The following is an 18,036-nucleotide window of genomic DNA, read 5'->3' as shown; positions in this document are numbered from 1 at the left end:
GTTTCTGTCTCTTCCCTTGTCCTAGTCTTCCTCTACAGATACAGTCAAATAGCTTGGTAAATCCTGCTTTCCTCTCTAAATGCTCACAGAACACTCTTTCATAGGTGAGTATTTTTTTTTTTTTTTTGAGACGGAGTCTCACTCTGTCTACAGGCACCTGCCACCACGCCCGGCTAATTTTTGGTATTTTTATTAGAGATGGGGTTTCACCATGTTACCCAAGATGGTCTCGATCTCCTGACCTCATGACCGCCCACCTCGGCCTCCCAAAGTGCTGGGATTACAGGCGTGAGCCACCACGCCTGGCCCATCGGTGAGTTCTAAACTGTGGACCGGAATGGGTATCAAACTCACTTTTAATAATTTCAACAATTTACCTTTTTCTACTCCTTGAAATTGTGTTACCTCAACTTCATTCTCTCCCAGTCATGACGATGAATTTTCAAAGTTTCCTGCTCATATTTTAGGGATCTCAGTACTTTGAGCTCAACTCCTTACTTTTCTTGGACTCCAATGTCCTCTTAACGATGATTCTTGTATATCTATCTATCTATCTATCTATCTATCTATCTATCTATCTATTATCTATCTATCTATCTGTCTATCTATCTATCTTGAAGCTTACCCTGTTTTGAAGCCAAAGAGGGGTTGACAAATTTGTCCAGATAGCTTTCATTCATTCGTTATCACTGTGTCATCAATACCAAGCTAAAAGTCTATCTTTTACATTTTCCTTTAGAAAATGTCTTTTAAAACCTCTTTGAATTTAACTTTTTATTTTATTTTATTTTATTTTTTGAGACAAGATCTTGCTCTGTTGCCCAGGCTGGAATGCAATGACTTGGTCATAGCTCCCAGCAGCCTCAAACTCCTGAGCTCAAGCTATATTCCTGCTTCAATCTCTCGAGTAGCTGGGACTACAAGTGTGTGCCTCTAGGCCTGGCTAACTTTTTCAAAATTTTTAAATTTCTAATTTTGGTGGGTACAGAGTAGTTGTAAATATTTACCAGGTACATGAGATGTTTTGATATGGGGATGCGATGTGAAATAATCAGATGATGTAGAACAGGGTATCCATCTTTCCAAGCATTTATCCTTTGTGTTACATGCAATTCAATTGCTGGCTAATTATATTCTTTTTTGTAGAGACAAGGTCTTACTTTGTCACCCAGGCTAGTCTTGAACTCCTTTGCTCCACCAAACCCCCTGCCTTGGTCTTCCAAAGTGCTGGAATTACAGGCACGAGGCACTGCGCCTTGCATTAGCTTTTTTTTTTTTTTTCTTTTTTAATATTAATTCACGGGGTTAATTCTTTTTTCTTTTTTAATATTAATTCACGGGGGCCCTTTCCATCATATACCATTTTATAAGTTATTTCCAGCATATTATTTTGAAAACTGTATTTCTCCAAAAAGGTTCTGCATGATTTCCTCGTTTTTTTGTTGTCTAAGATCTGAATTTTATCAGACTAGCTTGTTCCACAGCAAGTCATTCTTTTACTGATCTTTGGCTATCTAATGAGTAATGAAAATACTAGCTGATACTTATTTAAAGTTGACTACGTGTCAATTTATTTCATCAGTTTGATATGGATTATCATATTTAACCATTACAACAACAATATGCAGGAGGTATCCTCTTTAGATGAGGAAACCAAAGCACAGAGGGTTGCATAACTCGCCTAATCTTATCTGACAGGAGAGTGGTGGAGTTAGAATTGAATTCTGAAAGTCTGACCTTAGAGATTGCTATCTTGATCATTGTTATAGATGTTGTCTTCCTTCAGCCCCCTGACCCCGTCCTTGGTTCCCGGATGTCCCAGGAGTTCTGTGAATTTTTTTGTCTGTTTGATATTTTTATATGCGCACAGGATCAAGTACCTTCTTTTCTTAGTATCCATTGCACTGGATGACCTTTTGTATCTGCTCCATCCTCATCACACAAGCTTACTCTAGGATATGTTGAAACAAATATAGATGAGGTTTAGAAGTAGAAAGATTTGATGTGTATATGTTTTATACCACTTGTTATGTTATGTAGGTGTCAGTTAAGTTTTGAAAGGTATGCTGAATACCGTGGGAAAGAATGTTTCTAGTAAAAGGAGCAGCCCACGCAAAGGCATTGCCAGTGGCTTGGTAGGTAAAAGGATAGAGCACCTGGGCGGTGGGCAGAAGTGAGGCTAGAGAGGAGGAAGTAGAGGGGAGAAAGATCATGATAGGGTGGTAAGTTATGTGAAAGAGTTTATGATGTTGGTCGGGCACGGTGGCTCACGACTGCAATCCCAGCAGTCTTTGGGAGGCCTAGGTCAAGAGATCGAGACCATCCTGGCCAACATGGTGAAATGTCATCTCTACTAAAAACACAAAAATTAGCTGGGCGTGGTGGCACATGCCTGTAATCCCAGCTACTCAGGAGGCTGAGGCAGGAGAGTCGCTTGAACCAGGGAAGCAGAGGTTGCAGTGAGCTGAGATCATGCCACTGCACTCTAGCCTGGTGACAGAGCAAGACTCCGTCTCAAAAAAAAAAAAGAGTTTGTGATGTTATCTTTAAGTTTTTGTGAGGGGAATACTCAAATCATTAAAATTTTAGAATTCAAATTTAAAATCAAATAATAAAAACCATGCTACTTTAATTTTTGTGTAAAAAAGATATGCAGCAAATGTGGCTAAATGTTAGCATTTTTTATATTTGTTTGCTAGCAAAAATAACTATTTATAAATAAATATATGGATTAATATTACATATATTTTAATAGTTTATAACGAAAATAGTAAAAACAATAATAAACACTGCCATGGTGGAAGTGAGGGGGAAAATTGTGAGTCTAAAGCCCAGAAGAGACTAGAAGAGAGAGAGATCTTGGTAATAAGAGGGAAAGGAAGGAAGGAAGGAGGAAGGAAGGAAGAAAGGAAGGAAGGAAGAAAGGAAGGAAGGAAGGAAGAAAGGAAGGAAGGAAGAAAGGAAGGAAGGAAGGAGGAAGGAAGGAAGAAAGGAAGGAAGGAAGGAAGGAAGGAAGGAAGGAAAGATAGAAAGAAAGAAGGGTGTTTAAAGAGAAAAAATAAAATGAGATGTCAAATATTCAGATCAGTATGTATGGGTTAAAGGTCAAAGTTGGCATCTTTCTCACCAGAATCTAAATTTCAGGTAGTAGCTAAAGATGTGAAAGTATATGATATGGCCAAGGAAGACAGTGTAGAATAAGAGGAGGAAAGGGAGCACGAAGTGTCTAACTGTGGAAAATATCACATTTAAGTGGCAAGAAGAAGCAGATACACTCAGCTTAGAGTATTTGAGAAGGTTTTTTTTTTTTTTTTTTTTTTTTTTTTTTTTTCCATGACTGTATTTTGACCTAATCTTTGGTGTGAAGACTTTATACCTGTACCTTAAACCATTCAGCCCCTCACTCACCATTTTGGTGGTGAGCCAAAATGTGTTCTCTCAAGTATACCTGAGTTATATGCTGTTTCCTTTCCACCTGGAGGCTGACTAAGATTGTGTCTGAAAGTGACCCTGCACTTGTTTATTGCCTGTTCTACATTACTCATCCCTGAGCTTTAAGATACAATATTCCTGCTAAGTTTCATTGAAATAAGGTACAATTCCGAGATTTTTTTTATTCATCATTCCAGTATATTTGCCCATTTTCCTGCCCCCATTTTAGTTATATTAAATAAAGTCTGAAGATATTTTTAGTCGATTACTGGGAAGAATTCATCTACTTGCTTCTATTTTCTTAGGGTTAGAACTTCTTGATTGCAATATGAAGATTGATAAAGTGACAAGCAACTTTGTCTACTACACTATATTATTTACTGCAGCAATATAACAACTGAAATTAAAAACCATGCTCATTTGAGTCCTCCCAGTCATTCCAGATATAAATCGGGTAAGTGAACTTGGAGTGTCCTTGAGATTCTTTACTGGTGACCTTAGTACTGAGCATAAAGCTCGGTACTGCAGGAGCACTGCAGCCACATTATTCTCTCTGTGGTTTAACTCTTTGTATTTATTGCCAGCACTGCACAACTGCCAGGTTGTTTCATTCATTAATTGTTCTACAGTGTTACTGTCACTATTGCTTTCTATAAACTTATTAATTGTTGAATGTATATAGACCATCTTTCGACAGTTAGTATAGGTCTTCTTTAGGGGTGAAAGCATGTTTCATACTCCTCTTGAATGTAGCAGTTTTTGGCATAATGCCAAATACTGGCATTGTACCCAATAAAACCTTTTGATTTATCAATTAATGGACTGATTACTTCCTATCATTCTTATAAAACCGTGGTAAGTAAAATAGAAATACTAATAATGCCTTTGCCTTTTACATGATTGCTGTGAGGATCAAGTCAGGTGTGAGAGGGGAAATTACTCCACTAAAGTTACGAAGACCTATTAGGTCATTAAGAGAAATTCGGTTGAAATTGTTCTTTATTTTACAGGATATGCTTTTTTGTCTCCTGCTTTAGAATTTCATCAAAACAAAGAAAACAAACAAATCCTGAATATATACTGAATGGTTTGACTCTAATTAGAGATTTTTAAAGTTTTGCTCCAAACCTGGGCTGACTCCAGTTCTAAAGACAACTGAGCAGGCTAGTTGGGAAATTCTTACATACCTCATAAAATAGAGACCCCAAAGGGTTTTTTGGCATAATGTAATATAATATAATAGAAAAATACTTTTGATGTGTTGTTAGGGTTTAATCCCTTCCTCTTTGTCACCATTAATGAAGAGAATACTCCTCTAAGATCAAAGCGAGGATTTTGACCTGTGTTTCCCAAACACTGTGCAGTGGTACTCCATACCATGTCATGGCACCTTCCTTTCAATGACATATCTTTGTGAAGTTGAGTTTGTAGGAGGTTTGATAAAAAGCAAATATTGGATGAAAATTGGGGTGGAACAGGAAATGAAGATGGCTGTATGCAATCTGATTCTAAGGTTTGAGAAGTCGTGCAGTACCTAACAGTGCTCACATGCCAACCCCAAATAGAGTAGTGCCCCCTTATCCACAGGAAATATATTTCAAGACCCCTGATGGATGCCTGAAACCGTGGACAGTACAAAACCATACACATACTGAGTTTTTTCCTATACATATACATCTCTAATAAACTTTAATTTATAAGTTAGGCACTGTAAGTGATTAGAAACAGTAACTAATGACAAGTTAGAACAATTATAACAACATACTGTAATGCAAAGTATGTGAATGTTTTCTCCTCCTCTTTCTCTCAAAATACTATAATGTTTTCAGATCACAGTTGATGGCGTTAACTGAAACTGCGAAAGTGTAACTGTGGATAAGAGGCCACTATAGTTTTGGGGCTAAGAATGAAATAAGAATATATTTTTATTTTATGTGTATTATATTTTCAGAGTGCTAATAAATTGTTAAGACATAAATACTTGCTAAGGTGTTTGGATCTACTTTAATAAACTGAACTGTTAGGTCTTCATTTTTGCCCAAGTGTGCTGTAAAAAATTATTGAGACATTGTGAGCACTGTGGATCAAGAAAGATTGGGAGCTACTTGCTTAGTGCAATGAAATATGTTTGATTTTCCATAAGCCAAATCTTCTATATCTGCTTAATTTTTATGTCAATTCCTTTACTGTCCTATGACAGTTTTAAGAGGGTTTTTTTTTTTTTTTTTTTGGTACAATCTGTCTAAGTAAAATACATTTTTCTCATAGGGAACCCAGGAGAGGTTCTGATATATGAGTGTCACCTTTTGGATTAAGTCACTTCACCACTGTTGGCCTTGATCTCTCCACATCTATGAAATAATTCAATATTATTTGATATTCCCAGTCTCTTTAAAATCTAGGAGTTGATATTCCCACTCTGTTTACAATCTAGAATTCCGTAATACTATAAACTTGGAAGATTCTTAAAATATCATTAGAAGGCCATCAGATGGTAGAATCAAGAGAGTTCTCCACCCATTGTTAATTAAAGAGAGAATTCATATTCTGTCTGGAAGCAATGGCCTACAGTTTTGACATCTGATATTCTGCACTGATGTGGGCATTGTCCAAAGTAAAGGGTACCAGAGAAAGACCCTGGATAAATAGGTGTCAACGCTCATGGTACATGAGACAGGAATGTCTGAGCATTGTGGAGCAGGCAATTCTTCAGACTTTATAATTTTGCTTAGTTCTTGGAGTTGGAGGAAGGATGATGTAGATGAAAACATGCTACCTTGTTTTTGATAGCAATGTACTTAGAACTCAGTCCTGTTCTTTCAAATGTCCAAAAACTCATGTCATATGTGTAAAGAAAGAGTTCACAACTATTTTCTTTTGCTCCTCTGCAGGGAGGTTGATAATGTAGCTAAATTGTGAATACAGGCAGAATCATCTCGCTGGATATTTATGGTGATATAAGGGTCCCTGACATAACTTTTCTAATATTGCAATAGCTGCTTTTATATATAAATAACTCTTAATTACAGCTTAAGAATACTTTTATCATCCTGTTGATGTTCTTTCAAGCAATATCGAATGGTTTTGCAGTAGATTTAAAAACAAAAACAAAACTCAGCCTATTTGCAGTTTACATTTTCCTTACACCCATCACCCACTTTTGCTTTTCTGTGCTATGAGTAGTACTCTCATGCCTTCTGTGTGTTGTCTTAGTATCTGTCACTTCCTCAACACTTTTATCCTTTTTGTCTTCATCATGTTGGTTCCTCTGTGGCTGAACTTGATTTTTCTTTTTTTAATTCACCATGCGGTTTCTCTCTGATGTTTTTCTCGCAGTACTTTTATAATCTGTAATGCATTTATTGTTCTTTGCAGAACCTTGTCGTTGCCATGTTCATTTGTTTTCCAATAATCTTTATTAGATCTTCTACTTTGTATTTTTTCAAGTCTTTTAAATCCCTTCTTATGCAAATCCTATTTTTTATTTAACTCTCTTAACTTCCCTTGTCTCTGATCTTCCTTTGACAACTTTATTACAGTTTCTCTCATCATCTTTACTCTTTTTTATGTCTTTGTAATATGATCCTCCCACTTCCCTTTTACTGTTTCTATGATTCCACTCCTATGTCCCCTTTCCCATTCTTGGCCTTATAATTTAAAATAATTCATTATCTTACCTCATCTTTTTGCCTCTCCCCCTTCCTTTGTTTGGAATTGGTCCTTTACAAAAGAATTGTTTACCCAGAATGGCTTTCTTAGTTGTTTAAAGGAGGACCAAACTGATATTGCCAAATACCTAAAGCTTTACAAAAATCAAGGTCTGAGAGATGACTAATTGAGGGTCAGATCTGAAGGGCAGCTGTATGACTTGAAAGAAGAGGTTTAACTCAGGCGAAATTCTATCATTTTGTAGGTTATATGTGCCATTTACATTCCATAGTTTTCTAAATAAGCCCTCCAAAATACAGGTGATTTCTAGTTTCTTGGCATTTTTAAAATTTTTATCTTGCTCTGTTCCTCTGGCTGAAGTGCAGTGGAGCAATGATACCTCATTGCAGCCTCGAACTCCTGGGCTCAACTTTCTGAGTAGCTGGATTACAGCCCAGCTAGTGTTTTCTACTTTGTATAGATGGGGTCACTATGTTGCCCAGACTGGTAACTCTTGACCTCAAGCCATCCTACCACCTCAGCCTCTCACCCTCCCACCTCAACCTCCCAATTATCAGAGAACCCAGCAGGTTCCTGGCATCTTTTATTTTCTCTCTCACCATTAGAAACTAAAGTCCAAGTTTCTAAGTTAACATAAAGACTATAATTAGAGTGAAGAGAGTCTTCTCCAACCTTTGAGCTAACTTGGGATGGGGAAAAAATATAGTAGACAACTTGTTACGTTTCTTTTTTCCTTTTTTAAAATATTTGCTTTTAAAGCTTGGCTGCTTCTTCAGAATGGGGTAAAATAAAAATAAAGCTGGGCCAGGCGTGCTGGCTCATGCCTATAATCCTAGCACTTTGGAAGGCTGAGGCAGGAGGATCACCTGAGGTCAAAAGTTCGAGACCAGCCTGACCAACATGGTGAAACCCCATCTCTACCAAAAACACACAAAGTAGCCAGGCGTGGTGGCATGTGCCTGTAATCCCAGCTACTAGGGAGGCTGAGGCAGGAGTATTGCTTGAACCCAGGAGGCGGAGGTTGAAGTGAGCTGAGATTGCATCATTGTACTTCAGCCTGGGTGACAGATCAAGACTCCATCTCAAAAATAAATAAATAAAGCCAATTAATCCCTTCCTGCAATAGGATGGTCCCAGAAGAAGGGCTAATTGTTTGATAGTAATTGATTAGTGAGTATTCTCCTAGTAAGGCATTGTCAGTGCCCTTGCTATTTCTAGGTGATAAATATCAATTTAGTATACTGCTCTCTAGGATGAGAGGCTCAGGAGAGTGCTGGGCTTAGGAACTTATCCAGCTGCTATTGGATATGAGCATTCGGTAGAAAGGACAGCAAATCTTGGCTGCTGGTAGTAAGGTAGCTACTGCTGAGTCTTCCCTCAAAGCAAATGGCACGTTAGGCAGAGCATCCTGTTATAAGTCTGATAACCTGAATCCCTGCCTGAGTTACTGACCTGGGGCTGTAGTGTGACACCTGTCATTTCTCTCTCTCCTTCTAAGTTTGCTCATGCAGAAGATGAATTGGTTGTACTCAGTGAAGTCTAAAAATTCCTTTCAGCTCCTTCTCCTTTGTCATAATGTTTCAAGTTCCATCATTAAACATTGATTTCTTCTGGTTTCTAAGGCTTTTAGGTTTTCAAGGATTGCCATTAAAATGCAAACCTGAGGGGAGGAATAACATATTAGAGTGTTTTTTGCCCATATATTTGAGGAAGTTTTGACTGATCTCTTAAGGGGCAGGCCATTTGGGAATAAGGCATGGGTGATCCACCAGGACAAAGGGGGCTAGGAAGATCAGGGAGGGACAAAAATGGGGTGACAGAGGAGACAACAGACATAAAGAATAACTAAATGCTAGTTTCTCTTATGTACATTTTATCAATTCCTGCAGAAAACCTGGGATTTAGTCATTACCACACCCATATTTCATATGAAAAACTGAACTTCAAAGACCGAACATGACACATGTACAGTTACTTGGAGAAGCAGAGACAACATGGGAACCCAGGCTGTAGGATGTCAGGGTCTATGCCCATGTTCCTCCCACTGCGGCCAGCTACTTTTTGCTTAATGTTGTTTACAATGTTACCTGGAGTGAGTTCTTCACAAATAAAGCACTTCACCTAGCTTGTCACATTCAGTCCTCGCCAGTGGATACCATTATTTTTTCCAGCTTTCCAGAGGAAGACCCTGAAGTTTAAAAGTTTAGTAGTCTGAATAACAACACATAGCTTATATCTCAAGGACAGATATAATAGGTATACACATGGAAAAAATGTTTTGGAACTTTTGACAAAGGCCTTAACTTACACTGTATTGAATCACTACTGCTGAAACAAACAAAAAAACAAAATAACACAACCTTTTCTTTCCCTCTCTTTGGCTTTTCTATCATACTACTCATTTCTAATAATCTGAAGTTTTAAGAAATCGATCCCCTTTCCCATCTTTACTTTTTATCAGAAAACTATTTCCTGTGGGCCTCTTTCTTTCTTTTTTTTTTTTTTTTTTTATTATACTTTAAGTTCTAGGGTACATGTGCATAACGTGCAGGTTTGTTACATATGTATACTTGTGCCATGTTGGTGTGCTGCACCCATCAACTCATCAGCACCCACCAATTCATCATTTATATCATGTATAACTCCCCAATGCAATCCCTCCCCCCTCCCCCCTCCCCATGATAGGCCCCAGTGTGTGATGATCCCCTTCCCGAGTCCAAGTGATCTCATTGTTCAGTTCCACCTATGAGTGAGAACATGCGGTGTTTGGTTTTCTCTTCTTGTGATAGTTTGCTAAGAATGATGGTTTCCAGCTGCATCCATGTCCCTACAAAGGACACAAACTCATCCTTTTTTATGGCTGCATAGTATTCCATGGTGTATATGTGCCACATTTTCTTAATCCAGTCTGTCACAGATGGACATTTGGGTTGATTCCAAGTCTTTGCTATTGTGAATAGTGCCGCAATAAACATACGTGTGCATGTGTCTTTGTAGTAGAATAATTTATAATCCTTTGGGTATATACCCAGTAGTGGGATGGCTGGGTCATATGGTACATCTAGTTCTAGATCCTTGAGGAATTACCATACTGTTTTCCATAATGGTTGAACTAGTTTACAATCCCACCAACAGTGTAAGAGTGTTCCCATTTCTCCACATCCTCTCCAACACCTGTTGTTTCCTGACTTCTTAATGATTGCCATTCTAACTGGTGTGAGATGGTATCTCATTGTGGTTTTGATTTGCATTTCTCTGATGGCGAGTGATGATGAGCATTTTTTCATGTGTCTGTTGGCTGTATGAATGTCTTCTTTTGAGACAAACACATGAAAAAATGCTCATCATCACTCGCCATCAGAGAAATGCAAATCAAAACCACAATGAGATAACATCTCACACCAGTTAGAATGGCAATCATTAAGAAGTCAGGAAACAACAGGTGTTGGAGCCTCTTTCTTTTTTTTTTTTTTTTTTTTTTTTTTTTTGAGGCGGAGTCTCGCTCTGTCGCCCGGACTGGAGTGCAGTGGCCGGATCTCAGCTCACTGCAAGCTCCGCCTCACGGGTTTACGCCATTCTCCTGCTTCAGCCTCCCGAGTAGCTGGGACTACAGGCGCCCGCCACCTCGCCGGCTAGTTTTTATATTTTTAGTAGAGATGGGGTTTCACCGTGTTAGCCAGGATGGTCTCGATCTCCTGACCTCGTGATCCGCCATCTCGGCCTCCCAAAGTGCTGGGATTACAGGCTTGAGCCACCGCGCCCGGCCGCCTCTTTCAATTCAAACTGCCTCAGTCTTGGATCTGAAAGTCAGGTTATACAACCTGGTTTATTCTTTTTAATAAATTCAGAATTTCAAGAGGCACTTTTTCAAGTGTTATATGTCATAATTAATTGCCACAAATACTTGTTGTTGAATAGCTAAGTCATTTCTGGAGTCAAATTTTATAAAATCTGTCTTCTTTCAATATTACTAGATGGCGTTGCACAAATTATGTCATCTCTGTAAGACCAATTTTCTATAACTATAAAAGAAAGGAGTTGTACCAGAGAGTCTGTAAGATGACTTGCAGCTCCCAAATGGTGTGCTTCTTACCATGCCAAAGCCTTCACTAATTTATCTGAAAAACATTGAGAGCATAGAGTGTGCCAAGTACTGTATAAGGCATTGTAAATATGATCATTAGGTAGCCCTGTGTCAAGGAGGTGAGAATCTGCTGGAGAGCTCACTGCAGTAGAATTACAACACTGATTTATGTTTGCATACTGCTTACATATATTTAACACATGTTTTCTATGTAATTTCCCTTGTGTCTCACACTATCCATCCCATAACAACATGCATTTCTACTCTTCTTCCTTACCACCATCAATGGTTCCATTCTCAATCTGCCAAGATTTCAGGCTCCCCCGGCTTTCTCTTCCATACACAAAATCATAGATAGAGGTAGAGTTAATAACAAATATATATATTTGTTAGAGTTAATAACATATATATGTAGAGTTAATAACAAATATATATATGTGTGTGTATACACACACACACACACACACAGGCTGAAGTGTAGTTGTGCAATCATAGTTCAATGCAGCCTTGATTTCCTGGGCTCAAGTGATCCTCCCACCTCAACCGTAGCTAGGACTGCAGGTACATACCACCATATCTGGCTAATTTTTAAAATTTTTTGTAGAGATGGGGGGTCTTTCAATGCTACCCAAACTAATCTCAAACTCCTGGGCTTAAGCAATCCTCTAGTGGCCTCTCAAAGCGCTGGGATTACAGGCATGAGCCACGGGACCCAATTGAATATTATTTCTTATTATATTTAGAGTGTTTAAAGAAGTATAGATATAATAGAGGTTTTAGGTTGGGAGGAGATAAGCTAGGGAAAAGTAATAGGCAATGGACATAGTGATGAAAGGGATGCTTTGGTGTGAAGGATATACCCATTAAAAGTCTTCAGCCCACCCCAGTTTTTTCTGGGCCTATCACACTTTTGAGCTGTTTTAGTCTGAGTCATAAATTGGGATACAGTTGTCAGCTAGTTTAGAAATCTATTAACGTCTTAGTGTTTGTATAGTTTGTTATTCCTTCATGGACCATTTCTCCACTTAGCATCCTCTCTTGACTCTTCTCTCTCCTTCTTTGTTCCTTAGCAGCCTCCTTTGCTAGGTTCTCCTTCTATTCTTAGAGGGTTTCATGGCTTAGAATTTGCTGATAATCCTAAATTCACCTTCCACCACCACCCTTCCTAAACTTCACATCCATATATCAAACTACTGACTCAACATCACTAGCTGGGTGCTTAAAAGACATCTCAAAATAGTATATCAAAAACTCAACCTCTGATATCCCCACATATTCATCCTTCACTAGTCTTTCCTGTATTGGTTATGATCTCTTCATTCTAATGACTTGGGTCCAAAATCTGGACGTCATCCTTGCTTCTTTATTTTTCGCCTTTACTTAGCACACCAAATCTATCAGTAAGGCTTGTCTCTACCTTCAAATTATATCCTGGAAGTAATATACTTCTACTTCCACCTCTGCCACCCTAATCCAAACCATCCACATTTGTATCATAGACCAAAGCAATAGTCTTGTAAGTACTTTGTCTGTTGGAAGCTATTTTCCTATTTTTCTCATTACAGCCACAGCAATCTTTTAAAAATCTACTTTTTTTTTTTTTTTTTTTTTTTGAAACAGAGTCTCACTCTATCACCCAGCCTGGAGCGCAGTGGCGCGATCTTGACTTGCTGCAACCTCCACCTTCTGGATTCATGCAATTCTCCTGCCTCAACCTCCTGAGTACTTGGGATTACAGGGACACACCACCACACCCGGCTGATTTTTGCATTTTTAGTAGAGATGGAATTTCTCCATGTTGGTCAGGCTGGTCTCGAACTCCTGTCCTCAAGTGATCTGTTTGCCTCAGACTCTCAAAGTGCCGGGATTACATGCATGAGCCACTGTTCTTGGCCTGAAAATTTAACATTTAATAGACTGTGAAACCTCTTACTTGAAATCCAACATTTTCCCAAAATATGAACTCCCTACCATAGCCTTCAAGGCAATGCATAATCTTGCCCCTGTACACCTTTTCTATCTCATCTCATGATTCTTCCTGGCTTGCTTCACTGGCATTACAGGTCCTTTTACTGCTCTTCCTGGTATACATCATCTCATTGTGATTTTGTATGACAACTTGGGCAGGCTATAGTCTTCACACATTTACTCAAACAACATTTCAGGTGTTGTTGTGAAGGTATTTTGTAGATGTGATTAACATCTACAATCAGTTGGGTTTAAGTAAGGGCTATTAGCCTTGATAATCTGTGTGGGCCTGATTCAATCCAATGAAAGGCTTCAAGGGCAGAGCTGAGGTTTCTGTAAGAAGAGGAAATTCCTCTTGTAAACTACAGTCAACTCTCACCAGAGAGTTTCCTAATGGTCTTCTTTACAGATTCCAGACTCACCTAGCCAGGCCCTAATGCAAGCCAATTCCTTGGAATAAATCTCTCTCTGTCTCTCTCTGTCTCTCTCTCTCTCTCTCTCTCTCTCTCTCTATATATATATATATATATATATACACACATACACACACACACACACACACACACACACTAATAATCAGTGCTATGAGAAACAGAGCAACATTATATATAGGTTTTATGTGTAATTATATATATAACACCTATGTAAAATATTATTCTATTTACATATTTACATATTGCACTCTTTCTCTCTCTCTCTCTCTATATGTGTGTGTGTATGCGTGTGTGTGTGTACAATGGTGCAAGCCAATTCCTTGCAAGAAATCAACCTCTATTCACATTTCATAGACACACACACACGTGTATACACAAATATACACATATGTGTGTGTATGCATGAAATGTGAATGATAGAGAGCGAGCGATTGATTTCTTTCAAGGAATTGGCTTGCACCATTTTCATATATATATACACACACACACATATAGAGAGAGAGAGTGCAATATGTAAATAGAACACTATTATACATAGGTTTTATATATATTATTATACATAAAGCCTATTTGTAATATTGCTCTGTTTCTCATAGCACTCTGATTGATGCGTCCATATACCTCATTCTTCTCTCATAGCTTTTGCTTTTGCTGTTCCCTGTTCCTGGAATGCTTTCTTTCAAATATTTGCTTGGCTCATGCTCTTACATGATTCAGGTCTTTGATCTGTTGGCCCTTCCTCAGAAGGGCCTTCTTTAAAAGTGACCCAAGTGACTCCGTATCAATCATATTTTCTTCCCCTCACTGCTTTATTTAATAATATTTACCACTATCTGAAACTATGCACTTGGTCATTGTCTCTCCTATTCCCCATGACTAAGCTCCATGATGGGGTGCGTTTCATCTGTCTTGTTCACTGCCATATCCCCAACCTCTAGATCAGTGCCAAGTCCAGGAATGCATAGTATATCTTTGTTGAATAGTGAGGAAATGGGACACTGTATTGATTTATTGGAGTTTAGAGAGTGGTCCTCAGAGGGAGAAAATGGCTAAAAAAGTAGAATGAAAACTATAAAAAGCTTTTTACATCTGCCAAATTTTCAATCTTAGCATTCCTTCTTTCTAAAAATAATTTTAAAAAATCCAGACTTATTATCTGTACTTCTCTTTCCCATGTTATTCTATACCTGATAATTTTCTTTTATTTATTAAAAATTTACTTAGAACCTAGTATGTGCTAGGAATGATTAGACAAGCCAAAAACAACCAATCAGAAGGGAGAATTTCTCAAAGGAAGGACTTGTAAGCTAAGATGTGATAAAGCCAACTAAGCAAAGAGTAGGGGAAATGAACAGGGTAGAGAAAAGTGCATGCATAGTGGCCTGGAAATGAGAAAGAACATACTGTGTGAGGAAATAAAAGAATATTAGGTTGGCCGGGTGTGATGGCTCATGCTTGTAACCCCCCAACACTTTGAGAGGCCGAGGCGGGCAGATCACGAGGTCAGGAGTTCAAGAGCAGCCAGTTCGAGACTAGCCTGGCCAACATGGTGAAACCCCGTGTCTACTAAATGTACAAAAATTAGCTGGGTGCAGTGGCACATGCCAGTAATCCCAGCTATTCGGGAGACTGAGGCAGGAGAATTGCTTGAACTCAGGAGGTGGAGGTTACAGTGAGCTGAGATCATGCCACTGCACTCCTGCCTGGGCGACAGAGCAAGACTCCATCTCGGGGGTGGGGAAAAAAAAGAAGAAGATCAGGTGATTAGGTTGACTAAAGTACAGTTTTTGAGAGAATGTATGTGAGTGCATTAAGAGGGTAGATAAATCTGGAGAGGTGTTAGAGCATGAAGCTCCTTTCAGCTTAGTTACGAATTTTTAATTCCGTCTGTGGAAGACGAGAGAATAACAGCAGCACTAAGTAAGAGACTAATATGTCACCTTTGTGATTCATTAAGACACTTTCAATACAAGGGCAGAAAGAACAGTGTCACAAGGAGTTTTTGCATCTATCGTTGCTTCTCCTTAAACCTTGAAACTTACCGGTTTCGCCAAAAACTTTGTTCATGCATTTTAACCTCAGGTAAATGAAAACAAACAACAGCACAATCTATTTACCAACAAGCAACAGAAATAAAGATAGAAGACTGATTTCATCCAGCTAGATTCAACATCTCCAAAATTTATCCTGGATGGAGATAGAGTAGCACATTTATGTATGAGATGTGAATAGGGTTTGGAATTAGAATACTTCAGACCCTAGCTCTGCCTTGTGTTGGAAGAATTCTTTAACTTTCTGAAGTCTCCTACAGTTCATGCATTAAATGAAGCTACTGAGAATACCTTATTCCACAGGAAAGTTGTGTGAATAATGTATGGTGAGTTACCTGGTGAAATATAAAACTCTGGTTAAATGAATTATAGTCGTCTTTGCCTCATGAGTTCACAAGGTATTTGGCATCAAATAACCAGCTTATCATTAGAAGTTATTGCTGTGGGATGGGTGGAGTGGATTTAATGTAATCACACATGGAGTCTTATAGCACTCTGAAGATGGAGGGTCCAGGCAGGAAGAATACTTCCTGCCAAATGAGGATAAAATACTACTCATCACCTCAGGAGGCATTGATTATGTTGATCCTACAGACAGAACATTACTGTCATAGGGAACACAGAAAAGACACTGCTTATTCATGTTATGGGGGAGAGAGATACAACATTCCATGGCCATTTCCAGTATTTGGGGCGTTATATTAACGAAACAAACTCTTTTCATTCAAATCAACTGAAAAAAGGCTTGGAACTTAAGAAATTCATCTTGAACCAATGCATAAAAACTCTTTGGGAGAGACCTTGATTCAAGACACTGACTCACTGGTACAGAGGTAAAAAGAAAGTCCGACAGATGAGAATTCCTACTATGTTTCCCTTTGTAACCCTGATTGAGTGGCTATGGGTTTCCTGGTAACAAGGATCTGTAGGGTGACTTAAAACAAATAAAATTTTTAAAAGATCAGGATTATCTTTACTTTGTATTTTTCTTTCTAGATATCATTTTTGAATGAGAGATTATTATTTATTATTCAAAAATAAGATCAACTTTATGCAATCAATCATACAGTAAAGAATCCCTCCAGAAAGAGGAGCTAGAGACACATTGGGGCTTAAGAAAATATGTATTTTTAAGAAGGTGGCAGATACACAGGTGTACACATACGGAAAAATGAACCAAGCTGTGCATTTAAGATTTGTATACTTGACATCACTTGAGAAAAATGTGAAAACAAGATCACCCTGTCCAGAAATTAAATATGTAGCTAGTTTGGTTTGTTAGAACATACCTATTATAGCCAAGATTCTGGTGCTCAGGTAAGTTAAACCAAGTAAAATATCTCTCCTCCGGCCAGGCGTGCTGGCTCACACCTGTAATCCCAGCACTTTGGGAGGCCAAGGCGGGCGGATCACAAGGTCAGGAGATCAAGACCACCCTGGCTAACACGGTGAAATCCCATCTCTACTAAAAATACAAAAAATTAGCTGGGCGTAGTGGTGGGCACCTGTAGTTCCAGCTACTCGGGAGGCAGAGCTTGCAGTGATCCCAGATTGCGCCATTGCACTCCAGCCTGGGCTACAGAGCGAGACTCTGCCTCAAAAAAAAAAAAAAAAAAAAAATTTCTCTTCTCCAACACCCATGTCAGTGTTACAGGGTTCCTGCTGTAGAAGCCTATTTCTGTTTGCATGTGCAACATATTACTCCATAAACATGAGAAAAAGCCCTGATATAGCCACAAGAGTAATTTCTTTCCATCTGGCCCTGCCGAGGCTTTCAGCATTTATAAAGAGCTGAAAGCAGTTTGTTTTAGCATCTTATAAAGCCCCTTCCTTTAACCAAGGGCCAGCTTTCTACTTCTTTGATGATAATGGCTCTTATTAGAGAATACACACTTGTATTTGTGGCTAAGTTGCTACTATATACACCTTCAAAGGCCAGAAAGCACGAGCAGTCTCTGGGATCCTTGCATCCTGGTGCAAAGTCCTTCACACTCTATTGGTAGGTGGCCCTCCTTCCTAGAAATTCTTTCTCTCTCTTCAGCTCTGCTGAGACTTGCTCAAGGCCACGGCATTGAGTGGTGTGTACTAATGACATATTGGATGTAGGGTGAAGACAAGAAGGAGGAATGGCAAAGAAGATGAACTAAGTTCCAAAATACTGACTTTTAATTGCTTTTGCCTGTTAAAATAGAGTCATGTAGAAGGACAGCTAGGGGAGAAATATACAAAGCATTATGTGTTGCTGAGACCATCCCAGAAGCTGCTAATAGTGGAATCTTTCATGATTCAAATTATTTTCAATTATTCTATAAACTCTTCAAATTATAACTTTACATTGCCTAAGTGTTTCTTGGTGTTTTGTCATGATAACGACTAGCATTTATACTCTACCTGTAAC

The 18,036-nt window shown here is 38.6% G+C and overlaps 1 long non-coding RNA gene across 1 annotated transcript in view; it reads right to left on the bottom strand.

The window, feature by feature from the left end:
- Positions 1-17,740, bottom strand: part of LOC117092217 — a 43,910-nt gene extending 26,170 nt beyond the window's left edge. The window contains exons 1-2 of the long non-coding RNA XR_004440673.1: positions 17,565-17,740; positions 8,554-8,761 (exon numbers count right to left, since the gene is read on the bottom strand). This is a non-coding gene — a long non-coding RNA (uncharacterized LOC117092217). The remainder of the gene's footprint in view (positions 1-8,553; positions 8,762-17,564) is intronic.
- Between the last annotated feature and the right edge of the window lie 296 nt (positions 17,741-18,036).

This window comes from Trachypithecus francoisi, unplaced genomic scaffold (genome assembly GCF_009764315.1).
Source record: "Trachypithecus francoisi isolate TF-2019V2 unplaced genomic scaffold, Tfra_2.0 Contig01440, whole genome shotgun sequence".
Classification (NCBI taxonomy): domain Eukaryota; kingdom Metazoa; phylum Chordata; class Mammalia; order Primates; family Cercopithecidae; genus Trachypithecus; species Trachypithecus francoisi.
This window is presented reverse-complemented; position numbering and strand designations above follow the sequence as displayed.